The sequence below is a fragment of the Peromyscus eremicus genome, chromosome 4 (genome assembly GCF_949786415.1).
Source record: "Peromyscus eremicus chromosome 4, PerEre_H2_v1, whole genome shotgun sequence".
In the NCBI taxonomy this organism is placed as follows: Eukaryota; Metazoa; Chordata; class Mammalia; order Rodentia; family Cricetidae; genus Peromyscus; species Peromyscus eremicus.
The window spans coordinates 72,362,607-72,385,386 of NC_081419.1; positions in this window are offsets into that span (position 1 = coordinate 72,362,607).

Here is a 22,780-nt window from a genome sequence, read left to right on the forward strand (position 1 = left end):
AAGAACATGTCAAAAATATTTTTATGTTAATTACATATTGTAATAATACCATGTGAGAACAAACTGTTAACTGCAGGTAGTATTTGGATGCTTAGCTTAGGGGATTCTATAGTATTTCAAACGCCCAGGAAGTCATTCCTTCCTTTGGTTCCTGAAATACCTCTCTTAATCTTTTTACACAACATCCCTCAGGTATCTCTTGCTGTTTCTTCTCTATATATTTGTATTACATGTAAGGCATTCTATAGAATTGCTTTTTAGAAAAACAAAATGGTCAGGAGAATGTTTTCAAATTCAAGGCCTTGGGCATGTAAAGCAATGATGAACTCTAAGCTATACTTACAGACTTAGAGTTCCATTGCTATCCTTGACTCATTTTATTTTTTAAAGTTTATTCTCTTATTCGTTGATCTTGTAAACTTCCAATTCTTCCACTATCCTCAGCATTCTAGGAATCTCTGTATCACTGCTTTCTACACAGATATCTTTACAGAATGAAAACTCTGAGACTAATTGCATATGATGCAGAATTTTGCTTACACATACTGTGAGTCCTTTCCCTTCAGTATATAAGCAACCAACATTCCTTCCCACTCTGGCCCATCTTTGTCCTGTGTGTCATGCATATCCAGAAAATGGCACTACCTATTTTCCTTTGTTGGACAATTTCCTCTTTTTTGGGAATTGTATCACATACCTGTTGACTTAGCCTCTTGATATTAACCCACATTTGAAAAGTATTATTACTTCTAAATACCTGACTTTTTTCCTCATTAGTTTAAGAGTTTTGAGACTTTTGATCTAAGTGGTATTTCTCTCCCCTATCTACTTACAAAATTACTAATTTGATCATTATTAACTAGAATATCCTAGATTGTCTCCTTCTTCTAAGCTCTTTAGGGTACTTTTTATTTTCTGCATGAAGTGATCAAATTTGGCAAACATCATAATCACACCTATAAATTCTTAAAATAGATTTGATGAAAAGGATCTAGTAGAGGTAGAGGCAGGCATATTCCTGGAGTTCAAGAACAGCCTGCTCTACACAGCAAGTTTCTGGCCAGCAGAGTCACATGGTGAGACTCAATCTATCTATCTATCTATCTATCTGTCTGTCTGTCTGTCTGTCTGTCTATCTATCTATCTATCAATCATCTATCTATCTTTATCTATATCTGTCTGTTTGTCTGTCTGTCTATCTATATCTATCTGAAGGAACCCATTCTTTATCTTCTAGACAGTATTTTTAGAAGCACACCTTACAATAGTGTTTTGGGGCAGAATATCCAGTGGATTGTACTACCTATAGTGCGGATGAAGAGAGTATATTACATGATAAAATTATAATTATGGGATGAACAGAATAGATGGAAGGCTTCGCAGACACATCAAAGTCCTGTCATTTGTTCCAAACAAATATAAAGCTTTCTAATTTTTTTTAAAGCTGAGTTAAAACGTATTTCTATCTAATGTGTGAATTAAAGTTACATGTAAATTTTTAAAAGTAAAACATCCCACATAATATTATTTATAAAAGACAAGGGGTGAAAAAAATTGAAATATATTTGGGAGTTAGAAATGCATGTTTTTTTGATGGACTGAGTTCATGGAAAAAGAAAGCCAAAGAGAATCAAAGATGTTTCTTAGTTTCTTAGCTTGTGCAGGTAGGTGGGTCATGATATTACTTATCAGAAATAAGAAGCTGTGGAAAAGAAATGAGTTCTGATTTAGTCACATTAAGTAGAGTGCCTCAGTGAAACAAGGATTCAGCAGGAGCTCACCCATGGCTGAAATTTCACTAATAGTTAACATTTATGATCTATCTTGTTTAGAGCCCCCACACTCCCTCTGCACTGACTCTTACTTTAAGACACAGTGTCTGAAACCCAGTACTGCATCATGAGTTACAGTTCAGAATGATTCTTTCTGAACACCACAGGGAAGTCAGAGCTGTCTTCCTTTATTTTGACTCCATTTTAGCAATCAACCGGCAGAAAAGAAAATAATCTATTCTTAGGGCTTTATAGGAAGGGTATTTTTGGGAGTAAATGTTAGAAAAGGATGATCAGGTTCTCAGATCACAGGTATGTCTGCCTGTCCTCTCTGGATTTAGCCTCTGACCATTTTGTGATGCTTGCTTCTGTGAAGACAGAGTCTGCCTTCCATTCCTATTGGTATGTTGGGAGTCTGAAAGGAAGTAAGCAAGGATGAGAAGTGTAAGTGTTAGAAGTCACTGGAGAAGTATGGTTGATGGGATTGTGAAGAAAGCTGAGCTGAAACCCCAAAGAATAAAGAATGGAAGTAGGGAAATACACTCAAATTGGAGTCAAAGGTTCAGGATATTGAACTATAAAGAATCTTTGAAACTATTGGCCAAGAAATTCAAATGCTGTGGAATTTAATCATTGTTTCCTGTGGGGTGAGTATTTGGAAAGCTGCAGATGTGGGGAAAACTCATTTTGGATGAACTTTTGGCAGTAATGGAAGACTGTATCATATATATTGCCAAAATTTTGAAGTGTGGGTAGGAATAGTTTCCAAGTCTAAATTAGAGAGCTGCAAGATACAAATTCAGAAATGATCACCCTCATCCTAATCAGAAATGATCACCCTCATCCTATGGTAATTGCTAATTAACAGTTCTCTAGCAGAGGGAAACCCCCATTTTTCTCAACTTCCTTCCTAGAGCAAAGCCAGTGACTTTGCCTGCCCAAAACTTTGCCACTGCAGTCTTTCTTAGTTGCTAGAAAACAGCCGTTCCTCTTGACACCTTACTGTTACTTGATGAGTCCACTAAGGGGAGAATTCTCTCTATGGGAAGGATTAACACTGTGTTGCATTTACAAATTTAATAAATGATGCTCACTCAGATATTGATAAGACTTCATTATTCTGAAGTGTAAAAATTATGCCAAAGCATGTGGGTGGCAAATCAGAAGTGTTCAGGAAATTGGGATAACACTACTGTACACTGAATTTTAGAAATTGCATTCCAATGGTGCTCCGAGCAAAGAGGAGCAAAAGTTGACAGTAATATGCTCTATTCACATCCTGTTATCTAGAGCAGAGGGACAATAATAGCTTTTATAAATGCTGAGAGGCCAGTGCTTCCTGCACTTGGGATCACTTTGAGCTTTATTCTCTGTCTTGGTCACAGACTTCCTGCCCTTGTCATCCTCAGATTGTCATGCTCATCTGAGGCTCTCATATTGTCTTACTTCTGCTCTCTAAGTTCCTCCTGCCAGATTCTTGATGTAGTTTCACAGTTAAATGAACCAAAATATAAAGTCATTACTTTCTGCCTTTTGGTCTCCAGTGACTTGTACAGCAGTGTGTTTTTCTGTTTGATATTTACAACAGAGATATTAGATGTCAAAGAAAAAAGAGAGATAGGAACAGGGCTGACACGGATGAGATAGTCATGCCTGAATATTGTTAATATAACTTCTGTCAAAAAAGGAGAAGAAAAAAAACAAACAACAGAACATCTAGGAAATTTCAACTGATCAACCTTTTTTATTAATAATGATTGAATGTTTTTATTTTATACATAACCTGAGAAAATTATTATAATGGGTGCTTTAAAAATAAGCAAAGCTGTAACTCATGTAGAATTCTTCATGATAATTAAATAGGTAATATAATGTATGACTAGACTAAAGTACTTCCAAGATCATCTTGCAGAAGGTGATCCAGCAAACTTAAAGCCTTGGAGGAAATACTGAAAATACATGTGCATTGAAGGCAAAGGAGGAGTGACTTACCTCCAAATCAGTATTTCCCTCAACCACACAATCCAAAGCAGAAATATTATACAAATTCATACATAAAATACAACATGAGTATACAAATACTTGATAAACTTAAGCAGTTTTAGCCTCTATAATCCTTTCATCCCAATGCTGTATATAAATCTTTCCTTATAAACATCTGCTGATGGACACCTATTGTTTGCTTATAATTTCTCAGAGGAACACACAGATTATTTGGGGGACAGTGCAACCTAAATGCCTGGATTTGAATCGAGCTTAGCTTCTTAGTAGCGATGTGTGTGTGTCGTGGTTAGTTTTGTCACCTTGAAAGGATCTAGCAGCTCGAGGAGTTAGGCCTTAGAGCATGCCTGTAGGAGATTTTCTTGGTTACATTAATGAATATAGGAAGACTCATCTCATTTGGGGATGTGGCCATTTTTCGGCTATGTCATGGACTGAATTAAAGAAGAAAGGGGACAGGGCATAGTCACTTCATGCTCTCTGCTTCTTGAGTGCAGATGCAATGTGACCAGTTCAAGCAAAATCCTGCCACTGTGACTTCTCCATCTTCATGGACTATAACCTAACATTGTGAGATTGAACAATCTCTTCCTTCCTTAACTTATTTTTCTCATGGTGTTTTATCACAGCAAGGAGAAAATAGCAAAGATAATGTGAATATTGGCATTTTTTTACAACTCTGAATGGCTGTTTATTCATTTGAAATATAATACCTTTAGACTATAATTCATGAAGCGCATATATATATATATAGATTCATGTTTCAATATTCCTAAAACAGTGTCTGACACAGAATGAATATTTAAAACCCTCTTAATTAACTTGTCAGAAAATATAATATACTTGGCAAAATTTAAGATGCATAGTGGACAAGACTTGTATTATACTTCATGTTTTCATAAAAGATACCCTAGACTTGGAATTTCAAAGACAGATTAAATTTTTATATGTTGTTTGAAACTGTGAAAGTTGAAAAAAGTAAGAATGGCTTGAAATTGTTGTTATTGAGCATAGATTTCATAGCTTCATATCAGACATGAGAGAGGCAGAGTGACATAATATAGTCCAACTATTCAGTTTTCAGGAAGTCACTGATTCAGATCAAGATAACACATGCTGGACGGATGTGAATCTTAAGAATGTATTAATATTCACTGATGGAACAAAGGGGTTGTAGTTAATATTTATTGTGAGTTCAGTATATCTACAGACATGTTTATAAGAAGAATCTTAGGTCAGAGGAATGAGAATTGACTTTTACTGAGCACTGGTATGTTTATTTCACTCCTTCTCAATATTAGAAAGGAAATGATTTCTAGACTAAAATTGAGAAGCTCAGGAAATAGTATAGCATTGATAGTCCTTGCTTCATAAGAACTTGATATTATAAATAAACTTGAAGAAACTGGCCATATTCTCACAGGAGACAAAGGACATTCTCCTTCCACAAGGAACGTTTACAACCCACACTCAGGGTTCGGGAGTTCATTATGGAGCTGGCAACATAAGGATGAGTGGGAAGGGATGTGATCGAAAATGATGATAAAAAAATTATCCCAGGATCACTCAACATATTTGTTGTTGGAAAGCCTTGAGTCACTGCTACTAACTTCAGGTTTTGGTTTCGTAACTGCTTTAGTCCTGTGAGCCAGCATTTCAGGGGACAGCATATCTATGGCTATGTATCAAAAGATTTGCAGGTCAGTTACTTTCGCAAATCTTCTAAGCATTGATCCTCATGGAAGAAGGAGGAAGAGTTCAGCTGGGTTTTACTCTTTTTTTTCAGCTTTTTAATCTCCCAGGAGTCAGTGGTATTGGCACTTACCAAATACTCTTTTAATCTGCTTGCTAAGGAAATTCAATTAAGACATCACTAAAAGAAAAGAGAGCAGCATGGCGCCATGGCCCGTTGTCTTTGAGCTCTCGTATGTTTCAAGGGCTAGTTTTGGAAATAATGATATGTGTATACTTTTTGCTTTTGAAAAAAAGTTCAGCATAAGAGTTCATATTTTTGTTTTTAACAGAAATTAAGGAAAATATATGCGAAAAGACACTGATTGCCTACCTACACCCACTGAGCCTTTGCGGTGGCAGAGATGACCAATTAATGTAATATGATAATTCTGAGTTCAGAGTTAATTGGAAAACCCCTGGGTGACATTAGAATTCTAAATAGAGAGTAACATTTGAAGAGTAAGGATTTCTGAAAAACAATGACAACAACAAAATACACCAAAAATTACAATAAGCTTCCAAACCAGACATATGAGAATAAATAATAATTCACAATTTTATGTTACAGAAGATTATTACTTTATTAAGTCTGTTGTGGTCCTCTCATCTATATTAAAGTGATACTACTCCTTTGTAGGTGTTTGTTATTTAAATATTTGGTTTCCAACAAGAGTCTTACAACTTTGAGCTTGCCCCTGAGACAGAACTCCCTTATTCTATTCATTAGCATGGTGAAGTGTGGTGGTTTTGGTCACCAGCTGTGGAGCAAGAACCCCACTTTTTCCATAAATCACATGCATGGCCTAGGAGTCAGGGTTACTGCACTTTTCCTAATGTATTGATTCAGTTACAGTCTCCACATAGCAAGGTTTCCTAACTGAGAAGATCATTGTGAGATGTATGGAGAACATTGTACAAAACATACTTGGCCTTCCCCCTCATCCCTTATCACTTGTGACAGTGGAGCCTAACCAGCTGTAACACTCCAGAAAATGGGCCTTGCTCCTTGTTGAGACAGTCTAGTAGAGCAGAGGAGCTGTCCCTACCACGCAGCAGCTGCAGTACTCAGGAAAGTGGCCCTTATACCTTGCCTGGGCAACACAGTAGAGGCCTGAAGGTGTTTGTTTGGGAGAACTGGCCCTCCCTTGCTCATTTGATGCAAGGGATGAACTAGCCAGGACAATGCTGGAGAGCTCACCCTGGTGGTGAAGACAGGAAAGTTGGAGGGCTGACTAACCCTGCAACAACTCAGGCCCAGAACCAGGGTTATGTGTTGGGCAACACCAAAATCCACCCCATCTATGATCTGCTGGAGCACGGGTGGGGGTGGGGGTGGGGTGTTGATCCCGTGGACCCTGAGCTTCAGGATCTCCACCATAAAGGACAGCAACTGGATGGCAGGGAAGAGTCCAGAAAAGGCTAAGTGTCCATGGTGTGGCAGACACCAGGGGTCTTGAACTAGACCAACGATTCTTTGCAATGAACGCCTGTACGTAAAAATGTATTGATAAAGGGGTTTACTGCCTGACTCACTGTGTCACACTGCAGCTTCCATGACAAGATTTTCCCTTTCTCCCTTTTGTTTTTCTTTTTTCTATTAACTGTATTTTGTTTTATTCTGGTGAGGAGGGAGATGGGTGAGACAGAGATGTATGAAGTAGAAGACACAAAGAATACATAAAAAGAAAATAAAAATATACATATCACATTCCAAATACCATTAAAAATGTTTTAACATGAAAAAAAAAATACTTGGCCCAGATCCCCAGAGAACCAGAAGTATCAGTACAGCCAATCTCATTCTTAACCATCCACATACCTGAAGGCCACTATGGTCTCTTCTTGCATCTTTCTCATTCTACTCAACTTTGTGTTTCATAATTAGGATGATTCAGATTAAACAACAAATTCTTTATAGATTTTATGGAGACACTGGTCTACAGATACGCACCTATGCTCAGCTAGGTACTGCAATACAATGTGTTGGTGAGTGGCAGATTGAAAGGATGATGAATGGTGATTTCGTAAGATTGCAACAGAACTCTTTTCTATTCCCCAATGGCTTCCTAACACAGAGTAATTTACTTGTGGATCATAAGAACATAGACCTATACCACTACAAATTATATAAGATATATCACATATAATTATGTTTAATATAAAGTACTTGATTATGATAATATTTATGGTTTTAGTTTGTTTATACATCTCCTATACTATAATTTTATAGTTATTTCAGTGTCTATTGTTGACATTAAGATTGTTTACATTAAAACAGTGCTGTCTTATACCTGCAGCATCTTATGTTTATAAAAATCTTTTGATTTCATAATTTTCTTTTGACTTGACTTAGCTCAGTGCTATTTTGTTCATTATAACCACAGGCTTTGAGACATATATGATGTGCAGTCTGGGTATGTATTTGTTGCTACTATCTATGTCTCTGTAACTATACTCTGTGGGATCTACATTATGACAAATTTGAACCAGGCTTTATTTTATTTTGCTCAATAATGCATACCATTGTAAATGTGTATTATCACATATATAGATGAATGGGGTATTTTTATTACAAAATATCCTTACCTCAAAGGATAATGAAAAGTATAGTATCTAAAATGTATTTCTATCATTGTCTTATTGATTTCAGGCCAAAATACAGACAAGTACAGTGTAGCTGGAGAATTTTTCTCCAGCTCCCGCCACCAAGTCCCGCCAGTCCCAGAGCCCACTTATAAAATAAACACACAAACTCTTACATTATTTAAACTGCTTGGCCATTAGCTCAGGCCTGTCATTGTCTAGCTCTTACTCTTATATTTAGCCCATTTCTATTAATCTATACTTTGCCACGTGGCTCATGGCTTACCAGTACTTTACATCTTCCTTGTCCTGGTGGCAGCTCCAGGAAGTCTCCCCCTTCCCTTAGTGTTCCCTCAATTCTCTTCTCTGTTAGTCCCGCCTATACTTCCTGTCTGGCTATTGGCCAATCAGAGTTTATTTACATATAGAGATATCCACAGCAGTACAGTTATTAAATTAATAAGTTATAAAAAGATCCCTTATTCTATAATTGCATCGCTTTTCTGCAATATTGTTTCCATTTCTCTTATTTGTGGATTAGTGACCTTTTGAACTAATGGGTGGGCATTTCTTTGCCAATTCTTTATTCATCCCCACTCCTAAACATGAGTGAATTTTCTTTATCCACATGTCCAGTGTACCCTGAATCAGGTGTCCTTTTCTGAGCAATGTAAACATTGACTGTGCTTATATTTTGAAATAATTTCAGACATACAGCAAAATTTCAAGTACTATTTAGAAGACTTAAGCAAATTCGTCTGTTTTACTTATTTTACTGCAAGTATTTTATTGTCTCAATGTACATGTACATTCACACAAACATATATAGTCAGAATTATAATAAGGACATATGGCTTATTTTGTTATCTCTGGAGAGAACAGTATTTACATCATGTTCTTTCATTCCTTGACACATATACAGTGTAGTTATAAAGGTCAGGAAATTTAATATTGACAGAGTAATGTCATCTAATCCATACACTCACCAGTTACTCCAAACGTCCTTTATAGTTGATCTATATTCCAGTATTAGACCAGGCACATTATTTTACAGGACAATGAGAAGAGCTTGCCCTTAGTTTCCATAGTTCTTTGCTTCCTCAACTGATTTTTAACTACTTCCTTTTTGGTTTTCTCTGTTGAACTTAATCGTTTTAAGGCTGATATACATTATAATTTCTATTGTTACTTGTTCATCTAGCATATAAATGATACTTACTATGTGTTTATAATGAATGAAGAAATAAATGAACAAGCTAAATAAAGTAACAAAGGTAGAATATAAAGTTATCTGAGCAGATTTTATAGTCATCAAAACAACCATGTTACAGTGGACATACCCTATTTTTGTGCTACAAAATAAAAAAAATGTTATCTAATTTTATACTACAAAGGATGTTTATGATTCTACAAGGACTTACCCAAGGACAATTTTGAATAACCACAGGCTTTTCTTCCTCTTCTTCTCTCACTAAATGTATGTGGGAAGATAGGAAAATGAATACACAGAGAGGCTAAATTCAGGGGCTGATTAATTACTAGCTAGATACTCACAGTTATCCTATAATATGAGAACATTTTGTTATTTTTTTCTGTCCATAGGCTTTGGAGTAGAGTTTGAAATTCATAGCTGCAAATACTATATTTATGTTATAAGCCTATTTTATAAGAGCTAATTAGAGTAGATAGTGTAAAACAGATGAGGAATCTCCAATACATATTTGTGAAAGTAAGTAGAAGCTGAAGGTAGGGCATTTGAGGAGTCTTAAAGATTGGAAATGGTATTTGAACTAGTTTAAAAGAGAAGGAAGGAGGGGAGAGATGGGGAGAAGGAGAGGGGGTGAGAGAGGGAGAATATTCCTAGGAAAGAAATACAACCTCTACATAGGAATAAAACAGAAACATAAGTAATGAGACAGTAGGTAATGATAACCATGAGCACTCAGGATTAATGGCAAAGTTCTAGGTTCTTTTATGGGAAGGAGAAACTAAGCATTTTGAACCTGAGTTGATGAAGATCAGAACGTTTCTGAATAGTTTCTGTTTTATGGGGGTAGAAATTCAATGGGGATGAGTCTGGATTCTAGAAGGAATGCTTCCCATATGTAGTTCATAGAATATATGAGTCAACTAAAAATGTTTTATTAATCCCCTGTGTATAATATATGACAATTTTGTAGTTATCATTCATGACCAAAATATTCTTCTAATAGAAATTTCATCCTAACTCTGAATATCTATAAAACCAGATAAAAAGGGAAAGGTTTTTAAAAAGCAGAAAGAAGAAAAAGGGAATCATTACATTGTTCCCATAATTACAATTGTTCCTTTCTTCCACCATCAGAAATAACACAACAAAAACAAAGATAAATTTATCTTTTTCTGGTCAGCAATAACTTAGAGGAATGAAAAGCAATAGACTCTCAATTGCACAATGTTAATGACTGGTTTATCCTTTCCAAAATGTGTAGAAAGGGGGGAAAATGGAGTCCAAAAGATGGTAGGGACAACATGAGATTTTATTGGTTTCATGCCAATAGGAAAGAGTATTGAGAGGGATGAACAAGCTACACAGCCTCTTACATTTCCTCCTTCTCACTTTGTTCCCATCCTCTTCAAAAGCAGGACACAGCTGGAACTCCCTCCATTAATGAACATCAAGAAGATAAGGTAGCTTTTTTAAGATTATACCCCATCAGGATATGGTTCTTTATGTCACATTTTGAATACAACTATCATACTATCAGTTCCTGTTCAGAGTAGGGGAGTGCTATACCTTTGCCCATGAGCACTGATGGTTCTATTTCCCTGGCAAATTTTGTTATAGTTCAGTAGTTAAAGAGGTTATCTATGAAAACTTACAGCAATAGAACATTGCACACAATGTCCTTTTCATTATTTGGAGGAAACTGTAGGCACTCTAGGCCTTGACATTACAAAATTCAAATGGATAGTGTCCTCTCCAATAACCCTTTTTTTCTCTTTCTCTATTTGCTTGTGTGTATGTTTGCATATAACTGTCACCCTATTCTGCTAAATTTTATAAGAGAATTAAAGACCAGAATATTCATATTTCACTTGCTCCTAGATCATGCTTTTTAAACCTTACTTTCTTAGACTTTCATGTCTTTTTGTTACTAATAAGATTACAAGCCTGAACATACAATCTCACAATCTTACCTTTAAACATTCTCTTTTCTATCATGTGGCAATTTGTTCTTTATGGAAGTATATTTGCTAGTATAAGGGTCACAGACCATATTTAATTATTTAAATTTGACTTTTTTTTAATGCAGTCTTTGTAGCCCAGGCTATCTTGAAGCCTATTATGTATGCTTATTTGATCTTAGACTGTAATCCTGCTTTTACCTCCCAAATGCAGGGATTATGGCTATGCATGATCATACAAAGAGGTAATTTTAAATAATAAAATTGAATGTATTAAAATTTAAAATATTAAAATGCAAAAAATTAAAATTTCTCCAGCAGTCTACATCCACATAACACATTCAAATAGTGCTAAGTGGCTAATGGCTACTGTGTTAGCTGGAATTGATAGAGAACATTTACAATGACATAGAAATTCCAGATGGATATTTCTGATCTATGCCAATGATGACACACTGCCTGCAGTTTCTACACTTCCTAGAAATTCAGAATCATGAGCCCCAGATCTAATCTCCATTTTATGGCACGACAGGTTATTTAAATGCAATTAAAGTGTGTAAAGCACTGGTTTACCTCAACATCTTATAGTACAGCAAGTGTTTGCTGAGTGGATAAACAAATGGATGAAAATATCTTCATTCAGCTTATATGTGAGTAAAAGAAAGTCTTCAGAATCAAGTGCCTCCACTTTATATGCGTTACAAATGCTGCTAGGATACTATTTTTGCAAAATGGCTATATTTTACAGAATAAATGAAGGATTAGGTTATGTAAAACATGAGCTTGATATATGGCTGAATAGAGTATTTTACATTTTCCAGTCACTGTTTCTGTCTTCTCTATTCATCAAAATATATTAGCATGTCTCTATAATCCATATTTGCCATTTCTTAGCTGCTGGTTCTAGGAGTGACAGTCACAATGATGTTCCTAGATGCCTCGAGAGAAAACATGGCATGATTTATCTGTAAATATTAGTGGAAATTTAGTCATGAGGAATTTGTGTTTGATTGGATGCATATTGGCAGGATATATCATTTTCTCCTCTGTTTAGACCTTGAGGGAGAAAAAGACAGGCTGGGGCAAATTCTCTCTTTTTAAAAAAGCTATTATAGATATTAATCTTTAATGCTTTGGTGTGTAATAGTTGGCTAAGTTGAAGGGCTTGTCTTGAAATGAGGATTGTCAGGGGAAAATCCTTGATACTTATCTGTGTTGATATTATCACTCTGGCTAATGGAATATTGTAGCTACTTTGAAAAAATTGATTTTTTTTTATTTTCCTATTACTTGGTCTATCTTTTTTCATCGGAGGAACATACTAGATTTATCTGGGTCATCATTGGAGGTTGAAGGTCACACATCTTTTATATCTACTAAAGCTCTTGCAATGGTATTCTTTTGATTGTGAATGTAAATGTGTGTATGTGTGCCTGGGTACATTCCTCAGTGTATGTTTGTGTGTGCATGTGCATGACTTCTATCCCACTTTAAGAAAACTTGTTTTTTAGTTTTAATTATATGCATGTGTGTGCATCTGTGTGGGGGTTGGGTACACACACATAAGAATGAGTACAGGAAGAGGCTAGATTAGGGTGTCAGGTTCTCTAGAGTTAGAGTTATAAGTGGTAGTTACCTACCAGACATGGGTGCTGGGAACTAACTCAGGTCCTCTAGAGGAACAGCAAGTGTTCTTAGCCAGTGAGCTATTTCTGTAGACTTTTCAGGAAATATCTATGGCTATCATACTTGCTGTAGGCTGAGGAAAGGAAAAGGGAAGCTACTTATGGAGGGGAGACTTGTGTTAGGGTTGTAGTCAATAATGATGTTCTGCAGAAAGAAAGGAATAATCATAGGTCTGTGATAACAGTACAGTTTATTAACTGAATGTATGTGAGATTGAGACACAGATCTTTAGTCACCATCTGTGTGTGTGACTAGCTACTGGGTCTGTTTTCTCAGGCATAAAATAACATAATTGTACCTTATTCTCAGCAATCTTATAAAAATTAAAAAAATTAAATGTATGTGGGATGTACCTGACACATGTTTTACCAGTTATTAATTCGTCAATGATCACACCGGGTAACCTAACAGGGTTTTTACCCATAAAACTATCCTTAGGAAAGGAAATCTTTAGTCTCCATCTGTCTTTACATAGTGTGTGTGTGTGTGTATGTGTGTGTGTGTGTGTGTGTGTGTGTGTGTGTGTGTGTGTATGTGTACGTGCACGCAGTCCTGAATATTGATCCAGAATCTTATTCATGCTCGCCAAACAGTATAGTACTGAGGTGCACCTACGTTTGCCTTTTTCATTTTTAGTTCTATTTTTCTTCTAGGGAAATAGATTTTTTTTCATACAATATATTCTGATTATGGTTTCCCCTACCTCAGCTTCTCCAGGATCCTCCCTACCTCCCTCCCCATCCAGATTCACACCCTTTCTGAGTCTCATTCTAAAAAAAGCAAACAGCTAAATAATAAAATAAAGATGAAGCAAATAATTCAGAATACACAAAAAAAGCAGGAGAAAAAGAGTCAAAGAAAAAGCACATGAAACACATAAAGACAGAGACACATATTTGCAGTTCAGAAACCCCATAAAAACACAAAAACAGAAGCCATAATGTGTATACTAGGAACTGAAAGATTAAAAAGAGAGAGAGAAAGAAAGAAAAGAATGAAAAGAAAAGAACCAACAACTACAACAAAGTCAAGAGAAACAGAAACAGAAAAAGAAAAAAATGCCCTGGAATCACATTGTGAGACAACAAAACCTCCCAGAATGTCATTTAGTTAGTTTTGTGTTGGCTATCTACAGCTAGGCAAGGGGCCTGCCCTTAGAAGTGGTTTGTATCCCAAGTGAGACTTCATTGGAAAAAACTAATTTTCATTTGTGAGTGGTTATCAACTGGACACAGCTCCTTAGTTAGGGATGAGGACTTGTGTTTATTTCTCTAAGCATTAATAAATCAACTGGCACAGACCTGTGCTGGCCCTGTGCATGCTGCCACAACCACTACACATTCATATGTGCACAGGCCCTGGTGTGTTTAGTAGTCCTTTCATCTTTGATACCTTCATCCACTCTGGCTTCTATCCATCTCCTCTTCTGGAGAGTTCCCAAAGCCCAGAAGGGAGGGATTTGATATAGGTGTGCCATTCAGGACCGAGTGTTCCAAGGACTTCTGCTCTCTGTGCACTTTCTGACTGCGAGTGTCTTTAATTGTTCCTATCTACTACAGAAGGAAACTTCTTTGGTGATGGCTGAACAGGGCATTGATCTATGAATATAGCAGAATGTTGTAAGCAGTCATTTTATTCCTTTGGAAGAACAGTAGTATTTAATTTCCTCCTAGACCTCTGAGCTATCTAGTTTCAGGATTTTGGACAACCCCCACTACAAGCGATGTATTGCATCTTATGGAGTGGCCTTAAATTCAATCAGATATTGGTGAGTTTACTCCCACTAGTCTTGTGCCCTTATTGCACTAGCACATTTTGCAGGTAGATCATCATGGTAAATTGAAGGGGTTGTAGCTCTGTTTCTGTATGCCTGCAGTATGCATAGTACCTTCCAGTACTATGCTAGTGTGTAGGAGTCAATGTTCTAGATAAGGGACCAGTTTGACTTCTCCATGTTTAATGAGTTGTGTAGGTAATGTCTTCAGCAACAGTGCCTTTCCATCATTTTGTGAAAAGCAACCAATAGCCTTACTAATTGCCTCAATGGCTGACAGGTTTCCAAGGGGTCCTTTGGCCAACAACTCTATTAGATATAAACCACTCCTAGTACAGGAAGCTTCATTTGGGGACAAGAGATGTCCATTTAGGGTTATATCTCTCCTGATATTTGGCAATTTCATTTGGACTGCCTTCATATAGGTTTATTTTTTAGGAAGATTTTATTGTATTAGGATTCTATGTGACCCCTCATATGGTTCTTGCTTTTAGCTGTCCTCTCCTCCATTCCCTCTCTCAAGCCCCTTCATCCTCCTCCTTCCTATTTGATCCTCCCATTCCAGTCCCACCCTCTTTGCCCATAAATAGCTGTTTTAATTTCTCTTCCTAGTGAGATCCCTCTGAGATCCCCCCTCCCTGTAACCCCTTACTCTATACCTAACCTCTGAGGTTATATGGATTCTAGCTTTCTTATCAAAGAAAGACTTTATAGCTGTCATCTACATATAAATGAATCCATACTACATTTATCTTTCTGAGCCTGGATTACTTTACTTAGCGTGATTATTTCCTAGCTTCATCTATTTACCTGTGAATTTTATGATTTCATTTTTAATGGCTGAATAATATTCTGCTGTATTGATGTACCACATTTTCTTTATTCATTCATCCATTGACAGACATCTAGTCTGTTTCCAATTTCTGCTATGATGAATAGAGCTACTAAGTACATATTTGAGTAAATGTCCCTGTATTTGGATAAAACATCCTTTGGAAATAAACCTAAGAACAATTTAGCTGGAATTTGAGGTAGATCTGTTCCCACCTTCCTGAGGAATTGCCACACTAATTTCCACAGTAGCTGTACAAGTTTGCACTCCCTCCAGCAACAGATGGGTGTTCACCTTACTCTATATCCTTGCCAGCATGAGATGTCTTTTGATACTGATCTTGGACATTTCTACTGGTGTAAGATAAGCTCTCAAAGTAGTTTTGATTTGCATTTCCTGAAGGCTGAGGATGTTGAACAGTTCTTTAACTGTTTCTTCTTTTGAGAATTCTCTGATTAGATTGCATTCCAATCCTAATTGGGCTATTATTTTCTTTGTGTCCAGTTTTTTTCTCTTCTTTTTAAGTACTTTATATATTTTGGATATGATGTCTCTATTGGATGTGAAATTGGTAAAAAATATTTTCCCATTTTGTAGCCTATTGTCTGAATAATAGTGACCTATACTATACAGAAGTTTCTCAGTTTCATAAGATCCCATTTGTTGATTCTTGTTCTTAATGCCTCAACTCTTGGTATTCTGTTCAGAAATTCTTTTCCTTTGCCAATGAGTTCAAGGATATTCTGCAATTTCGCTTCTATTAGATCTGGTATATCTTGCCTTTTATTGAGGTCTTTGATCCATTTGAAGTTGAGCTTTTTGCAGGGTGAAGAATATGGATCTATTTTCATTCTGCTATATGTAGCCACCCAGTTTGGCCAGCACCATTTGTTGAGGAGGCTGTCTTTTTTTTTTCCAGTGTGTATTTCTGGCTTCTTTAAGAAAAATCAGTTGTCTGTAGGTGTGTTGACTTAGTCTGGGTCTCCAGTTCAATTCCTTGATCAGCGTGTCTGTTTTTGTACCACTACCATGTGGTTTTAATAAACATAGCTTGAGAGCTGATCTAATACTTCCATCAATTCCTTTATTATTCAGGATTTTTTTTTTTTATCAATCCTAGATTTTTTTGTGTTTCCACATGAAACTGAAAACTGTCATTCCAAGTACCGTGAAGAACTGTGTTGCCATTTTGATGGGGATTGCATTGAATATGTAAACTGCTTTTCGTAGAATGGCCATTTTTACTATGTTTATCTTACCAATTCATGACCTAGGAGATTTTTTCATCTTCTGATATCTTCTTAAAAATTTCTTTCTTTTGGTGTCTTAAAGTTTATAATCATACAAGTCTTTCACTTGCTCCTAAATATAAATGACAATCAGACAGAGGAGTAAATCAGGGAAAGAACACCTTTCACAATAGCCTTAAAATAACTTTTTATTTTTAGAGAAGATGTCTCTAAGTTGCCCAGGTTGGCTTCAGTATCTCCATCTTCCTTCTTCAGCCTCCAGAACAGCTAAGATTCCAGAATCAAGATCGACTGCTGATGCATTGTCTCATGTACATACTTGTTTTATTTTTAATTAAATTCTTGCCAAAATTCTGAGTTTTAATTTGTACACCTAGAAGGCAATTGCAAATTATGGAATGTACAGTCTGCTAAGATCTCTTACAATCTTTCTCTTTCAGAAAACTAAACACTAGATTGACCCTGAGTCTGCCAAACTTGAATATCTTAAATCTATCCTGGACACTTTATTCCTATTGTATAGATTACCTTTCTACCCATGTAGACATCTCCTTTAGACTGGGCCAAGTCATGGTATATCTTTTTCTTGTGCAGCTCAACTGAAGAACTCCTTATTTAAAGTAACTAGCATACTTAACTAGGTGGTTGACTGAAGAACAGTACCTACTGCCCAGATTGCGAACCTGAATTTGATCCCCAAAACAAACAAGGTGAAAGATAATAACGGACAAGTTGTTATCTGACCTCCACACATCTGCTTTGACATGCACACACACAATAAACACATTTAAATTTGTTTGAAGATAGAAACTGTCACATTCCTGAATTTTTAGGATGTGTGAAGATTGTTGAAATTCTAATGATTGTAATCATTAGATTGTTAAAATTCTAATCATGAAATACATGACTGTTATTCCCTGTAGCTTAAATGAATGGCTTTGTGAGATGAATTATGTCTACAAAATCTGTAGAAAAGATACCTGTCCATTTTAAGCTTACAGGATTCTTTGTTAAAACATATATTCAAATGCACCACACTCTAGACTTGAAATTTTGAGGAAACTAATTCTTTATGGTAACAGGTGAATCTCTACAAATCTTCACATGTTCCATGTTATCAGATCTTGTATCTCATATATATATATATATATATATATATATATATATATATATATATATATCTGAATAGAATCTTTATATCAAGGAAAACAAATATCCTAACCTAACTTTTTAAACAGATAATGGTAAGAACATACATATAAAATCCTAATATAAAATCCTAATTAATGTGACTAGGAAATGAAAGTTGATCCCTACTTTAAATTTCTAAAGTGACCAAATGAATTTGGGGATTTGCTTCTCATTGATTTTACTACACAATTGGTGATGGTGAGCTAGAGTCTATCCTTATTAAATGCTGATCAGAGAATATCCAAACCTGAGTCCCTTTTACATTGAGGATACATGATATCAGACTTCCAAAATTAAAAAATTAAATCATGTAGTCTTGATATTAAGCATTTTATTTTATTTGTTGTATGTAAACTGTAATTCACATACTGATTATTTTTAAAGAATATATTGAAAAACTAATAATGACACATTATCATAATAAGCCCTGAAATTTATGTTTATTAAGATAGAAATGGTATATTTTCAGAAAATGTACAATAGTTTGGGGAAACTGTTAATAAAAGAGTAGTTATTAAGGAGGTTACTGAGTTCTGTAAATGTTATTAGTAAAGAAACAAATGTATTGTGTTTAGTATAAATGTACAGGAAATTTTCTCTAAGAGAGTTAATAATCTGGGAAATGAGGTTGAAGGAAATTAGAGATGTTAAAGAAAGGCTATAGAGTTGGGTAATGGGGAGGTAGTAAGTGTCTGTGAGCAGTTGGAGAATGGGAAACCATGATCAGAATATATTGTATGAAAGAAATTTATTTAATGTTAGCAATGAGAGGAAGAATGTCTAGGTTATTCCCAGAAGAAGCAATGCTGTATTTAAGATTAATGTTGTGTTCACATATATAGGAAGCTTATGGAAGTAAAAATGTGGATACTGACTGGAATTAAAAAAGAAAAGTGAGTATTATTAAACAAAATTATTTTAGTACTTATGAGATTTAACATCCTTAATGTTCTGGACTAAAAGTAATAGCTTTAAATTAAAACATTTCAATGTTTATAAGTCTTAACATTCTTAATACTTTATTAAAATTAATAGCTTTCAATAAAATTATTTCAGAATTTATAAGCCTTAACACTTTTAATATTTTAGTTTAAATAATCTACTGCTGTGACAGAGTGCCACATGTATTTCAGAATTTTTTTCAGTATTATTTAATCCTAAATAGTAGAAAATGCTAGTTTATTCTTGATAATTTATAACAATCTAACCAGCCTACATATGTTTTCAGATATTCCTCAGTATGCAAAACTGCTACATAACTTAGAACCAAGGGACTGGATTAAGCAGCCTTCAATGTCTTAGGGTCTATGATGTTGTAGCCCCTAATGGTGACAGGTATGGGTTTTCTCTTATGAAGTTAACCTTAATCCAATGAGAAAGTGGTTGGTTGCTTATTTATTCTAATGATATTCATGCCACTATTTTAGCAGAGGGCAATGACTTCTCAGCACAGCAGGGTTCACACCTTGGCAAAACTAATGATTATTTTTGTCCTCCAGTAGCTTGTACAACATCTTCTAGCATTATGAAAGCTAGCCAGTAACGATGAAGTTTCCAAGTCAGTAGCACCTTGATGACTCAAGTATGTTTCATCTTCATTGACTGAGTGTTATCAAGTTCTATACCATAATCATGATTACTAATAAATTTACCATGCTCTAGTGGAAGGTCATATATTCAGAAATATATTTTGCAGCACAAATAGACCTTCATGGGAAAAATGGGACTCAAAATTAGATGGGAAAGGGAAGGAGGAGACACATATGGGAAGAGTTGGGTGAGAGCGAATATGATCAAAACATGCATGAAATTCTTAAAGAGCTAATAAAAAGTATATATAAATCAGTAATAAGTCCAAATTCAGTAAATAATTTGAAGATTTGTTTTGGAGGAAGTGAAAAGTCATGATGATTTTAAGCAAGAGAATAATGTGGTAAGAGTTGCCATGAAAAGGATCTCTTTGTCTATAAATATGAGCCATGGCTCCTAGAAAGAGACATGATTTAGATCAGTGATTAGACCAATATAGAAAAAAATGAAAGATGTAACAATAGGTTGGACTATAGAAAAGCAGGAAAGAAATGGAACTGTTAGGGATGGAATGTTAGGGGCTCTGCGGAGCAGGAGAGGCAGAGCTAGTGACAGATGCATTGTGGGCATAGGGTAAGGAAGTAATTAGAAATGGCCATTTCCATAGTTTATGGCAGATTTCTTATTTTAGCATCTGTCTACTTTTTTATTCATTCATCTATTTATTATACATCCCAGCTATAGCCTAACCCCCAATTCTTCCTGCCCAATCTTTTTCCACTCCCAATCCCCTTCTATTCTGTCTCTACCCAAAAAAGTGCACATCTCCCATGAGTATCGATAAAGCATGGCTTATCAAGTTACAATAAGACTAAGCATCTCCCCATGTATTAAGGCTGGGCAATGCGACCCAGTATGAGGACTGGAGTCCCAAAAGCCATTAAAAGAGTCAGATACAGCCCCTGTTCCCACTATTAGGAGTTCCACAAGAGGACCAAGCTATACAACTGTAACATAGATGCTGAGTGCCAAGATCAGTCTCATGTAGGTTCCCTGGTTGTCTGTTCAGGCTCTGTGAAGCCCTCTGAGCCCGATTGGTTGACTGTGTGAGCCTCCTGTGGTATCCTTGACCCCTCTGGCTCCTACAATCCTTTCTCCTCCTCCTTCTGCTCCTCCTCCTCCTCCTCCTCCTCCTCCTCCTCCTCCTCCTCCTCCTCCTCCATAGGTTTCCCCAACTCCACCAGATGTTTGGCTGTGGGTCTCTACATCTGCCTCAGTCAACTGATAGATGATGCCTCTCTGATGACAACTGGGTCAGACAATCTGGTCACAGGAGATGGCCAGTTTAGTCTACTTATCCACTATTGCTAGGACTCTAAGCTGGGGTCCTCCCCATAGATTCCTGGGAGATTCCCCTGCACCAGGTTTCTGCCAGACCCCAAAAGGCAACCTCCCTCATCACTCTCCCACTCTGTATTTCACCAACCTGATCACTCATGTCTCGTCCCCACCTGCCCTCAGTCCACTCACAAATTCTTTTCTATTTTTCCCTCCCATGGAGATCTGGGTGCCCCCAATGAACTCTCGTTACTTAATCTCTCTCTGTCTGTGGACTGTAGCATAATTATCCCTTATTTTACAGCTAATATCCACTTATGAGTGAGCACATACTATGCCTGTCTTTTCAATCTGGGTTACTTCACTCAGGATGAGTTTTATTTATTTATTTGTTTATTTTTATTTTTCTAGTTCCATCAATTTGCCTGCAAATTTCTTGGTGCCTTTGTTTTAAACAGCTGAGTAATACACCATTGTGTAAATGTACCACATTATCCATTCCTCAATAGGGAGGTGGTTTTCAGGTTCTGGTTATTACAAATAAAGCTGCTATGAACATAGTTGAACAAGTGTCCTCGTGGTATGGTTGAGCATCCTTTGAGTATATGCCCAAGAGCAATATAACTGGGTTTTATGATAGGTTAATTCCCAGTTTTCTGAGCTACTGTCACACTGACTTGCAAAGTGGCTGTATACGTTTGCACACCCACCGGCAATGAAGGAGTGTTTTCCTTGCTCCACTTCCTTCCCAGTGTGAGCTGTCACTTGTGGTTTTGATCTTAGCCACTCTGACAGGTGTAAGACAGAATCCCAGAGTCTTTTTGATTTGCATTTCCCTGATGGCTAAAGGTGTTGAACATCTCCTTAAGTCTTTCTCAGACATTTGAGATTCTTCAGTTGAGAATTCTCTGTTTAGATCTGCACCATTTTAATTGGATTATTTGGTTTGTTGATGTCTAGTTTCCTTGAGTTCTTTATATATTTTGGAAATCAGCCCTCTGTCAGATGTAGGGTTGGTGAAGATCTTTTTATGTTCCATAAGCTGCCATTTTTTCCTTTTAATGATGTCCTTTGTCTACAGAAAACTTTCAATTTCATGAGGTCCCATTTATTAATTGTCGATATTAGTGTCTGTGCTATTGGAATTCTGTTCAAGAAATTGTCTCCTGTGGCAATGCATTCGAGATTATTTCCCACTTTCTTTTCTATCAGGTTCAATGTATCTGGATTTATGTTGAGGTCTTTGATCCATTCGGACTTGAGTTTTGTGCAAGGTAATAAATATGAATTGATTTGCCTTCCCCCTCCAACATCCAGTTAGACAAGCACCATTTGTTGAAAAGGTTTTCTTTTGTCCATTGTATAATTTTGACTTCTTTGTTGAAAACCAGGTGGCCATAGGTGTGTGGGTTTACATCTAGGTCTTCAGTCCTATTCCATTGATCCATATGCCTATTTTTATGCCAATACCATGCAGTTTTTATTATTATAACTCTGTAGTAGAGCTTAAAATCAGGGATGGTGATATCTCCAGAAGTTCTTTTATTGTACAGTATTGTTTTAGCTATCCTGGATTTTTTGTTTTTCCACATGAAGTTAAGTGTTGTTCTTTCAAGGTCTGTAAAGAATTGTGTTGGGATTTTGATGGATACTGTACTGAATCTGTAGATTGCTTTTGGTAAGATAGCCAATTTTACTATGTTAATCCCATTGATCCATGAGCATGGAAGATCTTTTCATCTTCTGATATCTTCTTCATTTTCTTTCTTCAAAGAATTGAAGTTTATGGTTGTATATAGGAGGGCTAATGATTTTTTTAATTAATCTTATATCCAGCCATGTGACTAAAGGTGTTTATGTGCTGTAGGTGTCCTTTTGTAGAGTTTTGGGGGTCACTTATGTAGATTATCATATCATCAGA